Genomic DNA, 14,996 nt, shown 5'->3' on the forward strand with positions numbered 1-14,996 from the left:
TTCACACTTATCTTACTTCTGCAGTGTCTAAGCTGCTATTAATCCTTTCCAGTTACGTTTTCATTTTAGTTATTAAACTTTGCGCCTCTCAGGGCATGTGGGTGGCTCAGTGGTTGAGCATCTGCCTTCAGCTCAGGTCATGACCCCGGGGTCCTAGGATCGAGTCCCACATCAGGCTCCCTGCATGGAGCCTGCTTCTCCCTCTGCCTGTGTCTCTGCCTCTCTCTGTGTGTCTCTCATGAATAAATAAAATTAAAAAAAAAAAAAAACTTTACACCTCTAGAACTCCATTTGGTTCTTCTAAAATATTTTCTACTTAACTCCTCATTATATCAATGTTTATCTTTAAACATTTGAAGATAGTCATAATACCTATTTTAACATCTTTGCCTTCAAATTTCATCTCTGTTTGTCCAACTGTTTCTGTTGGCTGCTTTTTCTCCTAGATGTAGGTCACGTTTTTCTGCTTCTTGGAATATCTGGATGCTGGACATTTTGGATCTCGCTTTGTTGAATGTCTAGGTTTTGTTGTCTTCTTTAAAGAAAATTGGTTTTTGTATTGATAGTTTATTTAGTTCCACTTTAGTTTTATCCATGTATGGCTGGTTTTTAAACTTTGTTTATATGAGTCTAGGGTTGTCTTGGTCCTTGAATAATTTAGTCCCACTACTAAAAAATTGGACTTTTGGACCTCAAGCATCTCCATTCTTGAGTGAGTTTTGAAATAATTTATCTCGTAAATCTGTAGTTGCTCTTTTGTAGCCTTTGTAGATTTCTTGGGTTTTCTATGTAGCTCTTTCCTCTTTGATACTGTGCCCTGCCTCAATCACTGACCTCTGATTTTTGGCTTCTTGAATAATTCCATATTTTGCTTGGGATGCTATTTCTTGCTGTAAAGCTCAGAATATCCCTGTGAAAAGAAAGTTAGTCAATTATAGAACTAGATTCATCTGCTTTGATTTTTTTCAGAGATCACATTTCTATGTTGCCTTAAGTCCAATGTCTGAAAAAAAAATTTAATCTATATTTGTCTAGTTGTTTATAGTGGGAAGGTAATTAAATTTCTATTATTCCATTATAGCCATAAGTGGACTTCTCCACTCAATCATTGTGCCAATTATCTGAAATAAATTTTAATATCTATGTTGACATTTTTTGAAAGATAAGATTTCTTTGTCTCTAAGGGTAGTCAATATTTTTTTTCAGCTCATGGTCTTGTATACCTATAGATATGAGAGATTTGTCTGTTTAAGTCATTCTTTTTTATAAATTCTCTTTTTAACATATTCTCAATGTTCTCATTTTTTCCAATTTAGCCTCTAATCCTCTTCCTCTTACTCATTTTCTGGTTGTGAGATGAAGGCATGGATAATACACTAATTAAAAATACAATAAATATCAATTTGAGACACTCTTTTCATGGGTCCTCTGGTTACAAGCACCGATAAATGCACACAATTTCAGCTTCTAGAATAGGAGATTTGCTTAATTCACACTAATCCCAATAGCAGTCATTGTGGCCAATTGATGTTGATGCGATTCTAATCAATCATTAAACGGATTGATGAAACCAAATCAGATGTGCAGATGATTTTCTTCCTACTTAGTGCTTTTAGATGCTTCTTTAGTCCCTAGTTCATAATACACTCTCCTTTGGGATATTATACTAAATGAACCAGGTTATTGGTGTTTTTTAATTAGTTCATGTGCTACAATGTTTAGCTCTATTTCTTTTTTTTAATTGCTTTTTATGTATGTTTGCATATGCAGAGGGGAAGGTTATTGTTTCTCTCTACAGTAGGAAAGTAGATTATTATATATGTTTTCCTTTAATGGAGTTCTTTAAGTTAATCCTTAAGAATTAAAGATTAAGAAATCTTTAATTCCTGTATGTTCTACTTGTATTTGGGTGGGCCAGTTGCAGATACAGATTTGTTAGATTACATTTATGTCTTTATATTCCATCTAATCTCTGAAGGGATTTGAAGGGACTAATATCGGGTATAAGATGATGCTAATTACAGCTTTTTGAAAACGATGAACTTGTCATTAACTTCCTTTGCTTTTTTTTTTTCTTTGTTTCTCATGAAGGGTACGTAAACAAGCAGCATTAGTTCTACTAGTATTTACTGAATGCCATGGCTAGCTTCCCAGCTGTGAATAACAATTTTGCTCTCATAGAACTTCATCTTCTATTGGCAGGAGATGGAAAAGTAAAAACATGCAAGCAAGCAAGTAAACACATGAACAAATAAGAAATTAAAGTAGCAATAAAAACCATAATATAGGGGGCATCTGGGTGGCTCAGTGGTTGAGCCTCTGCCTTCGGCTCAGGGCATGATCCCGGGGTCTTGGGATCGAGTCTCACATTGGGTTCCCTGCAGGGAGCCTGCTTCTCCCTCTGCCTCTCTGCCTCTCCGTGTGTCTCTCATGAATAAATAAAATCTTAAAAAAAAAAAAAAAAAACTCATAAGATAGAGTAGGGAAAGGTGTCAATGTAATTTCTTTAGAAGGCAAATACTATTTGATGAGGTGAAAATTAAGCTAAAATGTGAATGACAGATAGTATGTGAAGTTAAATGGAGTTAACAGCTTGTGCACAGGCCCCAAAGACAGTGTGTTCCGGGAGCAAGCATTCCTCTCCCCAGGCAAACAGAGGGAGAGAAAGTACAAAAGTTTGTACGGCTGCGAGGAACACTATGGGACATGTGGTGAAAGCAGAGGCCAGTTCATATGAGGCTTTGAAATGTCTGTTCCAAAACATTCTTCTGGACAACTGTGCAATTTAGAAAATGCTTTATTTTTAGGATATGTTAGTGTGAAGCCTCGACTCTTCCATATGTGATGTATGGATACCATTTTCTTCTTTATGGCTGCATTTTCTTGGGTTGTTAATCCATTTCCAATTTAGAATGTCTGGCAACTCTGTGACCTGATGAACACATTGATATATCTTTTCCAGTCATTTCTTGGCTCATTTGCACCTGCCAAAAGATGGTGAGCATTGGACAGCTGTGCACCTTACTGATCTTTATTATCCTAATCACCTTTCACACTGGGTTGAAAGGTTTGTGATGAGTGACTGCAGCTTTTCAGCCTATAATCAGAGTTTGGTTCTTGTACTTTAATGAGTCAATAACCAGCTAGTTTGTAGGCATATTGCACATGTCTATTAGCATTTTTAAGCTTCTAAAGGGTGGGGACAGTTTAACACTAACAACCCTTAATATTGCTGCCACAATGGCAAGTGTGGAGATGCTTATTATATTGCAGCTGATGATGAAAAGCAGAGATGGTCAAAATCCCAAGAAGTGTAACACCAGCTGTAAATGACTCTATATTAAGAAAGTGTTTAAAAAAAAAGAGAGAGAAAGTGTTTTTTTTTCCCCCCAGAGCAGCTATGAATGGAGAAAGTGGAATACTTTTGTGTCCATCTGTTTGTGGCACAGCTTAGAAAAATATTTTTAAATGATTTGAGAACGAGTTTTTGGGTCTTTTCTACACTGTTTTATGTATTTCATAATTTGCCAGCTATTTAGAACACTTTGAATGCGATTGGTTTAAATAGCTCATTTATATTAGTTTTAGAATATTTACATATTCCAAAGGGCAGCATCCTACTTCATAACTCCTGTTGTTAATGCAAGGAAGCAAACTCCTTCACACAGACCCATATGAGCCATTTGCATCATCATGCTCTGAAGTCTGTGATCGTTTTTCTTCCTCTCAACTGACAAAACAGATAAATTTGTATTGATGATGTGAACAATTAAAGAGATAAGTGAAATTAGAATATTTGAAAGGGATGTCACCTTCTAGATCAATCCATTAGTGAGGCTTTCCTAAAATCCTGTCTGTCAACATCATGCAAGATTGGACAGCAATTCTAAAATTTCTCATTTTTAGCTGCCAGAAGGTAAATATTGCTTCAAGATATTGATATCTGTGTCAGGAGGGTCTCAGCAGTTTGACCATTGGACTGGGGTTGGAACTGTGAGTTCACCAAGTGGCTCCATGCTCTGGACATGTGCCAGGGGCAGGATGTCCACTGGATGTCCCCCCCAATCCCCATTTGCCTCTGGTTGCAACATGATATGGACAAGAAGAAAGAAACAGAACCATAAAAGAACCAGGAAGAAAGTCTCCCTTCCCTGTAATATCCTTTTAGGGTTCTGTAAGGAAAAAAAAAAAAAGCTAAACATTGTATTCACTACAAAGAAGAATTGCTTACAGGGTCTAGCACCATTGTCACAAATCAGATAATGAAGGACATATCGGGATCCAAGAGGCAATACATTGATAACTGCCGCAAAGATAAGTGGAAGATAAATTGGCAAAGGAAAATGATAATCTTAATTTCTCTTTGCCTGAGAGAATTATATAGATGTCAATAAATGTCATTATATGTATTCTTCTGACAGTTTTCCCCACTAGTACAATTTAATTCTAATTTAATTGGAATTTGATTTTGAGGCAGTAATGCTATGGGGAAAGTTTGCATTGACTTTGGCTCTAACTTTTCTTCCTTCGGCCCCCCACCTGCCTACGTGCATGCACAGATAGATTCATAATTCTCTAAAACTTAATCTGCCTATTTGTAAAGTAGGAATTAAAATATCTTCATAGTTATGTCAGGATCACAAAATACTGTTTGTGAAAATTCAGCTCATCTTAGACATTAAGTAAGTGTTTATCAAATTCAAATCCTTTGTAATTTCTAACTCCACGGCTGTTGCAACAACAGTATATAAATGGAAAGGGTTGGGTGGTTTTCAGCTTCTATACTTGGAGGAAACCACAGAAAATCCTAAACGAGCTACCTTGTGAAAATATTAGGAAGATATATCTATGTCTCGCAATTAAATTGTTTCGGGTTTTGCAAACTGTTTGAAATAACAAACTCATGTTCCAAAAGCTTCAAACTTCTGTGGGAAGATGTCGATTATTAATTGCTATTCTATATACATAGATGTTTGAAAGTTATAATTGTAGAGTTGATCAGTTAGTCAATCAGTGTGGTCATTTTTAAGTGGTTTCTCCCTTCTTTTGAGTAATTACTTCTCCCATTCAGTATGTAGTCCTAAATAGTGCCTCCCCCCACCACAACACACATGGATTATCCCAGTGAGCAGAAAATATTTTTGGCTATAATGGGAATGAAGTTGTTTCCCTCTCAGATTCCAGCATCAGTCATATCCTCTGTTCTTTTACACTTTACAATTTTTGGTACTTCCTAATCATGTGTACTACTTTATGGTAATTAAATCATACTTTTTCTTCTACTTGAAATGCCTTTGAACCTTACTCATCCAGCAAGTCTTCACTGATAGTGCAAGCCAGAAGTGATCTCTTAGTCCTTTGACCTCTCCCTCATCCCACAGAATGTGGTCTTCACGCTCCTTTCATGATGTTTTCCGTCATGCTGCAGGCCTCCGTGTATTTGCCTGTGTCCAGTTCAATGCTCTTGAGGGACAGGGTCAGTATCTCCTTTGTGCAATATACAATGTATTATGGTATGCAGTAGCTGGTACCCAATAATATTTGGTTATGATAATAATGGCCTTAGATAAGGTAAATGACATCAAATTGATTATAATAATGATATAATAGCTATATTTAAAAGTATTATTTCTAAATAATTAATATATATATATTCAGAGGGCTCAAAATTCAAAAAACAGGAAGAGCCATACAATGATAACTCTCCTTTCTCCTCCTTCCACTCAATTCCTCTCCAGATAGGTAAAAAACATTGTTAATATCTTAGATACTCCTTTTTTTAAAATTTTCTTAGCTCTTCTTGCAGAGAAACTTTATGTATATATAAGTTAAAACACGTCTATAATTATCCTATTTTTATTTTTATTTTTTTATTTTTAATTTTTTAAATAATATTTTTTAAAAGGTATTCGACACTTTGCTTTTTTACCTTAATGTATTTAGGATACCTTTCCACATAACGTATAACTGTAACTAATGTTTATTTAGTATTCGCTAGGGACTAGATTTTGTTTTTAGAGTTTCATATGTATTAACTTTTTAAATCATAACAATAACCCTAAGAGGTAAATACTATTATTGTCCCTCTTTTGTTAAAGAAAAAATTGAGGCATCAAGAAATTAAGTAAACTGCCCAAGATCACGTGGTTAGTAAATGACGTGACTCACAACTAGAATACTGACGATCTGGCTCTGTAGTTCATGTTCCTACCCATTATGCTACACTGACATCTGTAGAACTTCCTCATTTTCGTTTGCAAAAGAAAACCAGATTTCAGATCCTTAACAACTGCCTTTTTTAATGCTCACTGTATGTTAGGCACAGGGCCAGTCACGTTGCATGACTGCAAAAGGCACAATTCATGTGGAATTCTCTATGAATGAATCATTCCTGCAGTTGTGTGATGTGGTTACCCTGGAAGGCATCTTTCAATAACTCCTGGAGAAAGTAAGATTTAGATTGGTAATTTGCCCAAGATTACATACAGTATTATTAAGCATAGAACTGGGAGCTGAGCACTGATCTACTTGATACCAAAACTCATGCTCTTAAAATATCACAGTTAAACTGCTTTAATTGCTTTTAGATCTCAATCATCAGCAAAGAGAAAAATGTATCTTTGAGGTTGTAGGTAATGTAGGAAAAACAATGGTACCATCTTTGTGGAGTTTCCTTTAGGATAATCCTGAAGAGTCTCACTTCTTCCTCAAACTTGCTTTAACCTATTACATTCCTCTATTTTAATCATAAGGAGAGTTAAAAGGAGTTCATTTCAGAAAGATAAATGTTTAGCTTAAGATACGGATTTTAGCTGATTCAGTCAATTTGTTTTTCAGACCACCCTTCATACTCTTAAAGAACGTGCAAGAGATATGACAAACTTCACTTAGAATTTAAAAAATATTCTTATTTTTTCTTCTTCCTTTTCTCCTCTTCTCTTCTCTTCTCTTCTCTTCTCTTCTCTTCTCTTCTCTTCTCTTCTCTTCTCTTCTCTTTCTTCCCTTCCCTTCCCTTCCCTTCCCTTCCCTTCCCTTCCCTTCCCTTCCCTTCCCTTCCCTTCCCTTCCCTTCTCTCTCTCTCTCTCTCTCTCTTTTTTTTTTTTCCTGATCTGATCCTACTTTGAGAACATTTGCCCTGTTTGGGGTTAACTTTTCTTTGGATTACGTTTGAGTGACTCGTAATACTGAAAATTGATGAAAATTTACAAAGTGCCTGAGTAGCCTTTTAAACTTCTCCTTCAATCTTTGAAAAGGATTACTCTTCCAGGAGAAAATGAGCAGATGGTGCCTAAAGCAGTTGGCCAAATTTCTATAACAATGCTATTACTTGACTCTGTGTCATCGGCTCGAGCATCTGTCAGAAGAAAGAGTTATGCTTCTATGCTTCTCTCCTTTGACAATTAATCACACCTCTCCTCCATTTCTCACTGTTAAGCATATTGTCTTTTTCAAAATGTGGTGCCAGAAGATTTCAGTGACTCTCTGACATAATTCAAAAATGATACTAAAACAATAGCATTATTGGGAGTCCTGTGAGACAAAGAGAGACTTCACTAGGAAAGAGGATGACATTTTCTCAGTTATTTCTGACAAGAAGACTAGAGTCAGTCACTGAATCTCAAGGGAATTATGATCTTTGATAACAAACAAACAACAAAACAAAAATAATATGCTATAGAAACTACACAACCTCATTCTTTTCCATCATTCTGACTTATTTCTTGTCAATCTATATTCATATATGTGTGTGTGGTGAAGAAAAGCTATCATTTCATCTTGCCATGTGGAACTATTTACCATATGAGATGTCTGTGTCAGAGACCAAATGTCGAAATGCAACAGTATTTGTAATATTACTGGTATCAATTAAGACAGTGATCCCATAACAATGCTTTTCAAAGTTACAAAAGAAAGGACAGGAAACATGAACTAAATTGGAGCAGTCCATAGTCATAACACTAAGACCATTGGCCATAAATGTGTACATGGTATATTCAAATAGAATATTGAGTCTTGAGGGATAGAATGAATAACTCCATTTCTTAGGTAAAAGCCAGGTTATCGTTCACATCCTAAGCATCCAATAGTTACTGTGGCTTTCCAGATCTCAATGGCCCTAAGATCTTTAGCCAAAGCCATAAAATTTTTAATGTTTCTGTTGAGCATTGGTCCAGTCCAACTGAGGCTAAGCCAACGGACTCTCCCTCCTACATCAGAATGAGAAACTCATGTGCTGGCCCAGGGGATGGAGCAAGGCAGAGGATGGCTCAGGTTTTGCCAAATCTTGTTTTGTTGTCTTTGTTTTATTTTTTGTTCTTGTTGTTTTGTTTGTTTTGAGAGGCATTTGATTTTCTTGAGTTGATTTTAGAACAGGGAGGATATTTATGGGAAAAAGGAAACAAGAATAGGCACTGTCCGTGGAAGACTAATCTCCAGGGCCTACCAGGAAGCAAATAGACCTGTCTCCTATTCCTTTGTTCCTCAGAGACTTTGTCATAGTGATATGGAACTATAACCTCTCCTCCACAAACAGTGGGGCTCTAGTTTTCTATATAAAAGAGCTGAGGGTCACAAACAGGTTGGAATTATTGGAAGTCAGAGTCTAGAGAACTTGATTTGAAGCTATATTTGTTCACTGTGATTAACTTAGGTTATATGTTATTGATTAATATAGCAAAAATTCTTAAGCGCTTTCATTCAAAGATTAAAACCATTAGTTTTAATATCAAATTATATTATTATATTACAATAATAATCACTGTTTTATTTAAAATGGCTTTCAGGGATAAAGAATCTAGTAGTGCTCAAGTGCTAAAACTTCCCAAATTACCTTTCGGTTCTATCTACCTCTGTTCATGAGATCTTCCATGTTGTTTCTACGTCCAACCCCATAGAGATCACCTGCTTTTTTGTTTTTCCACTGTACTTTCTGTGTAGCTCTTATCATACGGAGTTGTAATTATTTGTTCATATCTTCCGTTAGATCATTTGTTCTTCAAGAACAGAAATATTGCCCTCTTTATTTTTATATCCATGGCACTATGTTCAGCATCAATGCTGATGAGTCAGATGCAGAAAATGAATAAACAATTTGATCCAATCTCCTGGATGACAGTGTCCACAGCTCTGCTTACCCGTTCTTTAGTGAAACCAATGACAAATTAAAAAGAAAGGAAGAAAGGAAGAGAAAGAAAGAAAGAAAGAAAGAAAGAAAGAAAGAAAGAAAGAAAGAAAGGCTAGCTGCTCAAAGCTTTCAGAAATGACCCTAAGGACAAACAACAAATGAAGAAACATCTATTCAAGGAAATCTATAAAAGTATAATAAGAAAGGTGAGCATGTGATATTTGAACCAAGAGTGCTTCCTCCTTTTCTCTCTCCTAGCTCTGCAAGGTGGAAAGACCTCTCCAGATCATTGCAGCTAAGACCACAGGCCCCCTTCTTGGCCACCTCCTTCTGACGAAGGCTTTTTTCCCCATGGAAGAAAGGCCTTCAGTGCTTTGTCTCTTGCCCCACAGCTACCTGTTGCTGAGGCTAAGCCCCAGGAGATTCCTGAGGGAGAGGTGGGACTCTCTTCTTCCATCTAGTCCCCACTTGTATAATGGGGCTCTACTCTGAGTACGGAGTCCTGAGAATTACTGTGGTAACTGATTTACTTGCCCTAGTTTGTGAGGTAGATGTACCACCCAGGAGAGACTAACCAAGAGAGCCTTAGGGGCTGCCCCCTACACTGAGTGTTGAGCTTCCAGAGTGGGTGGTCACACAGAGAGACGCTTGCCATTTACCCCACCCCCAGCCCTAGAGTCCTGCTTCACAGATTTTTGCCTCAAAAGAGAAGCAGACTGTAAAACAGACAGCCCCTTATCTCTTCCTGAAGGAATTGACTTCATTTGCAAAGGAGCATGGAGAAATTCAAACAAAGGGTCTCTCAGGAACAGTGGAGGTTGTGGTGAAAGGCAACTGAGAAGAGATTTGTGGATTTCATGAAGAGGCAGCCTAGACTGTAAGGTAGACTGTAAGGTCACCACACCCAGCTCCGTAGCCCTGGCTGAAACAGTTTTCTTGGAGGCAGAATGGGGCCATAAACCAATTCCTAATCTCTTCTCAAAGGACTGTACTTCATTTGCAGCAGCATAATGGAGAAGTTTAAACCTAAGAGTGCTCTAATGAATGCTGGAGATTGGTAAAAGGCAATTGGGAGGAGATTCTTGAATATAATGAAGACATGACCTAGACTATTGGCCACCAAGTTTGTAAGAGAGAACTAGAGAATAAGATAGCTGGAAGAAGCTTTCCTGGGGTTCTAGCAAATATCAGACACTGACCACAGAATCTAGGGAGGCACCATTTGGTTGGGTTAGTTTGTATGTGTTGAAACAATGAATGGAGTTGGCAATGAATGGAGTTTAAAGGCTAAGTGTGGTCACTGAAGGAGAGGAAGAGCACCTTATAAATACTGCTGTCATCCTAGAGTAGCTGTGGGCTAGCTGTAACTTCCTAAAGAGCAAAAAAGTGGAGGGGTATGCGTGGGGAATAGACTATGCTGAAATAATCCAGCCATTCACTAAACTCATTTTTTAAAATGGCAATAACATGCTCAAGAAGCGGAATAACCAGTACCCGGAATTTCTACAATATTATCTAAAATTTTCAGTTTCCTCTAAATTATACGATGTGCAAAGAAACTAGAAAAACAAACAAACCCCCAAATTGCAGAAACTGCCTATGAGAGTGACCAGATAACAGATTTAACATACACTTTTTGGCTCTAGAGTTTCCATTTGGTTCTTTTTTGTTATTTTTATCTTCTTATTGACAGTCTTTATTTGATGGAACAGTGACACCATGCCTTCCTTTACTTCTTCAATCATGCTTTCCTTTAGTTTTTTGAACATTTGTGATGGCCGTTTTGAAGTCTTTTATGTGAAATCTGATTTCTTTGATGTGTTAGGCATTCTTCTCAAAATATAGAACCGAGAGGAAGAAAGTGACCAGGAGACCTCATAGGCATGCTGCTATTCTGTTACTTTTTAACTATGAACCTACTTTATAATCCAGTTTTGTTCCTCTATGGAGCTAAAGACTACAATTCTATTACAATTCCCAAGGCCAAATTCACTCAAAAATATTTTCATATTCCGTCACATTATTGAGACTTTTCTGCCAACCTCTCTTCTTGGCTACCTTATAGGCTACAAAATTCTGACCTTTCTCATCACATGAATTAAATATGAGACTTCACTGAGTATATTTTTAAAAGTCCTGAAAAAAACATGATTTTTTTTTAAGATATATTGGATGTCATCCCTCTAGGAAATCCAAGTCTAGTTACTCCAAATAAAATACAAGATGGAGATTTCTATAGAATATCTTTAAAGATGAGATTTATTTTACTTATAGATATTATCATTGTAAAGTTAGAACTAAATATATTTACTAAGTAACTTCCAAGTAGATGATGATATATTTTTATCTTAAGAGAAATATATAATTTATATATATATGTATATATCTCAGAATCCTCTTCTAATAAAATACTTATTTGATTTCTCATATTTAATAGTAAAATAATTTGTAGGCATATGTAAAAGAGAATAGTGAGTTATGAAAGAACAACATGTATTGTTACTTGGTTTGTATAGATCACTAGGATGTCTATTATGTTATTTCCCAGTTTGTATTTGGACTATTCATTATAAAAAAAAAATGAATCCCTATCAAATCAATGTCTTTGAGCCTCTTAAATAAATGCATTTTTATTAAAAAGTATCAATGCATATTTAAAAAATATGGTTGTACAGAGAAACAAAAGTTCAGATCTGCACATTAACAGAGACTTTTACAAAGCCTACCAGAAGGGATGCCTGGGTGGCTCAGTGGTTGAGCATCTGTCTACCTTTGGCTCAGGTCCTGATTCGGGAGTCCCCGGATCAAGTCCCACATCAGGTCCCCTGCATGGAGCCTCCTTATCCTTCTGCCTGTGTCTCTGTGTCTCTCATGAATAAATAAATAAAATCTTTAAAATAAAACAAAACCTACCAGAATTGTTTAGTGTTCATAATCATAATTGCCTTCTCATGGGTGTTTTTTGTATGTCAGGTTAATTGAGTATTAAAACATTTAATAAGAAGAAAATAAAAATTGGACAAATGATATGAAGACTAAAAGTCAGCATTTTTAGGTACATGTTCAGCGATTTTTCACAAATGTCCATAATCATATAATCACTGCCAAAAACAAGATAAGTAGTACTTTAATCTCTCTAAAAGATTTACTAATGCTCATTTACATTTAGTCCTTTTAACCCACTCCCAGTCCTGGCAACTACTGATCCCATTTATGTTCCTGTAGTTTTTCTTTTTCAAGAACGTCATATGAATGCAAGCCTACTGTATGTAGCATTTTGTGCCTGGGAACTCTCACTCAGCTTCTTTCACTTTTGAGATTCATCTATGTGGTTGTATGTATGGGCACTTCATTCCTTCCTTCCAGACGCTATTCCATCGTACAGGTATATCACAGCTAATTCAGCCATTCTCCAATTGCTGGGTTTTCTTCAGTTTTGGTAAATGTAAATAAAGCTGCTGAAGCTGCTGTGAACATTTATACACTGAGCTTGGTGCGGGCATATGTTTTCATTTATCTTGAATAAATGGAAAGATGTGAGCTGCTGGATAGCAACGTAAAGAACTCTCACAGCTTAACACTACCACAACCAACGAGGGACCCAATAAACATTGGGTAAAAGATTTGAATGGACACTTCAGTGAAGAAATTATGAACCTGGTAAAATAAGCACATTAAAAAGTGCTCAACATGTTAGTCATCAAGAAAAGGCAAATTGAAGCTACAGTGAGATACCACTGTACAGCCACTCGAGTGGCTAAAATAGTGTCTAGGGCCTGATAAGAATACAAAACAACTAACTGAACTTTAATATTTTATCGGAGGGGATGCAAAATGGTATAGTTACTTTGGAAAAACGTTTTGGAACTTTCTTATAAAATTAAACATAAATTCTCCCAATTTTCCTACAACCAGTTTAAGTAAATGGCTCCACCTAGTGTATATGTAGAGAAAAACACTTATAAAATCGACATTTAATTTGGAAGAATTACAGCATGACAATTTTTGCCCAATTTTTTATTTAGACATTCTTATTATTTTTTCATTCTTATTATTTTGAATCTGATTTCTGTGTGGTAGTTTGTGAAATCAAGGGAAGAAAATTCTGAAAAAATTTAATGTATAAAATAAAATTTTTTGGCATACTATTTTCTTCTTTAAAAAATACCACAAATATATTTTTTATTGTGTAAAATACACATAACATGAAATTTACCATTTAACTCTTTGTAAGTGTACAGTTCAGCTGCATTAAGTACATTCACACTGTTGTAAAGCCATCACCACTATCCGTCTCCAGAACTCTTCTTCATTCCACACTGAAACCCGTACAAATTAAACATGAACTCCCCACCTCCTCCTCTCCCCAACTCCTGGTTACCTCTATTCTAATTTCTACTTCTATACATTTGAAAAGTGATATTTTATTCTTTTTCCAGATTTATTGAGATATTGACATATAACATTGGGTAAGTTTAAGGTGTACAATGTATTGATTTGATGTATTTTTATATTGTGAAACAATGATCATATTAGCATTAGCTAACATCTCCATCATGTCTGTAGTTAGTATTTCTCTTTTGGGGCCACACACTATTAAAAGAAGAAAGGAGGGGGGAAGTGCTATATAATCTTGTATAAATTCCAGACATTGTATAATAAAAAACATTGTTTTCTCAAAGATAAAATGATAAGTTGGAATAGAATACTGAGAAAGCAAGGACATCCTAGGCTTCTAAATAAAAACTTTTGTTTTCATTTTGTATGTTAGTAGTAGTATGAATATGTAAAATGAATATATGGGGAGATGGTTATGTTGGGCTCTGATTTTACTAGTTTGTTTATTTATCCTTCAAATTTTAATTCAGCATTTAACATGTGCCAGACCAATATGAAGCCCAACAGATGCAAAGATGAATATGAGGCATAGTTCTATCTTCTAGGAGTTCACATATATTCTGGGAATGACAGGAACTGCACATAAAAATAAAAATAACAAAAAGCATGAAAGAAGAAATTGTACAAACAGCAGTACATTTGTAGCTACATGGGTCCTCAAAAATTAACTACCTGATAAAAATTTATTTACATAAAATCTGTGTTTCATCTCAACTGTGGAATTACAGGAGAGGCCTGTGTAAATTTAGAAGAGGGATAAAGCTTCCATATGCACATTATAATAAAGATTCTTAAATTATCTTGAAAACTCAGTATTTTCAATGAACTTTGTAGAACAAGTTTGAATACAAACATTTGCTACAGCATGCAAGGTGCTACATACTTTTAGTACTTATAAGAAGTTGAATGGAATTTGAGAGTAAAATAATATGCTTTTAAAAAATATTTTAAAAAAGGCGTTAAGTTGTTATTAACTAGCAATGTTAAGATCGAGAGAGACGTTTATTTCAAGGTACTTCTTTATTCATTTAACATAAAGCTCTCTGATTCAGTGAACAGAATATTTTCTTAAATGGACACATACACTCAATTATGCATATAAGGCAGAAACATTTGGGTAGCAGCAGATATCAGGGAGTTTGGTCCTTTAGGAGCATATCATTGTTTTCCTTCTAGGTGCTATGAAAATTACATTTTAGAAGACATCTTTGAAGAATAAAAGCATTTGTCATTCTATACACCGGAAGTTTTTAAAAATATTCAATGGGTTTCATAAATTGAGTTAAAAACTTTGTAAGAGGGATACACACAAAATTCCCACATTTAAATACTGGATTTGAGAGAGAAGAACGTTAATATAAGTCCTTGGAAAGCTGTTCTTGGGTCTGGACCTGTTCTTATCAGTGACCAGCTGTTCTGTTGTTTTTCTAAGGCTTGCTGCAACCAGGAACTGGTTTTATGCCTAATTTAGAAT

The sequence above is a fragment of the Vulpes lagopus genome, chromosome 4 (genome assembly GCF_018345385.1).
Source record: "Vulpes lagopus strain Blue_001 chromosome 4, ASM1834538v1, whole genome shotgun sequence".
In the NCBI taxonomy this organism is placed as follows: domain Eukaryota; kingdom Metazoa; phylum Chordata; class Mammalia; order Carnivora; family Canidae; genus Vulpes; species Vulpes lagopus.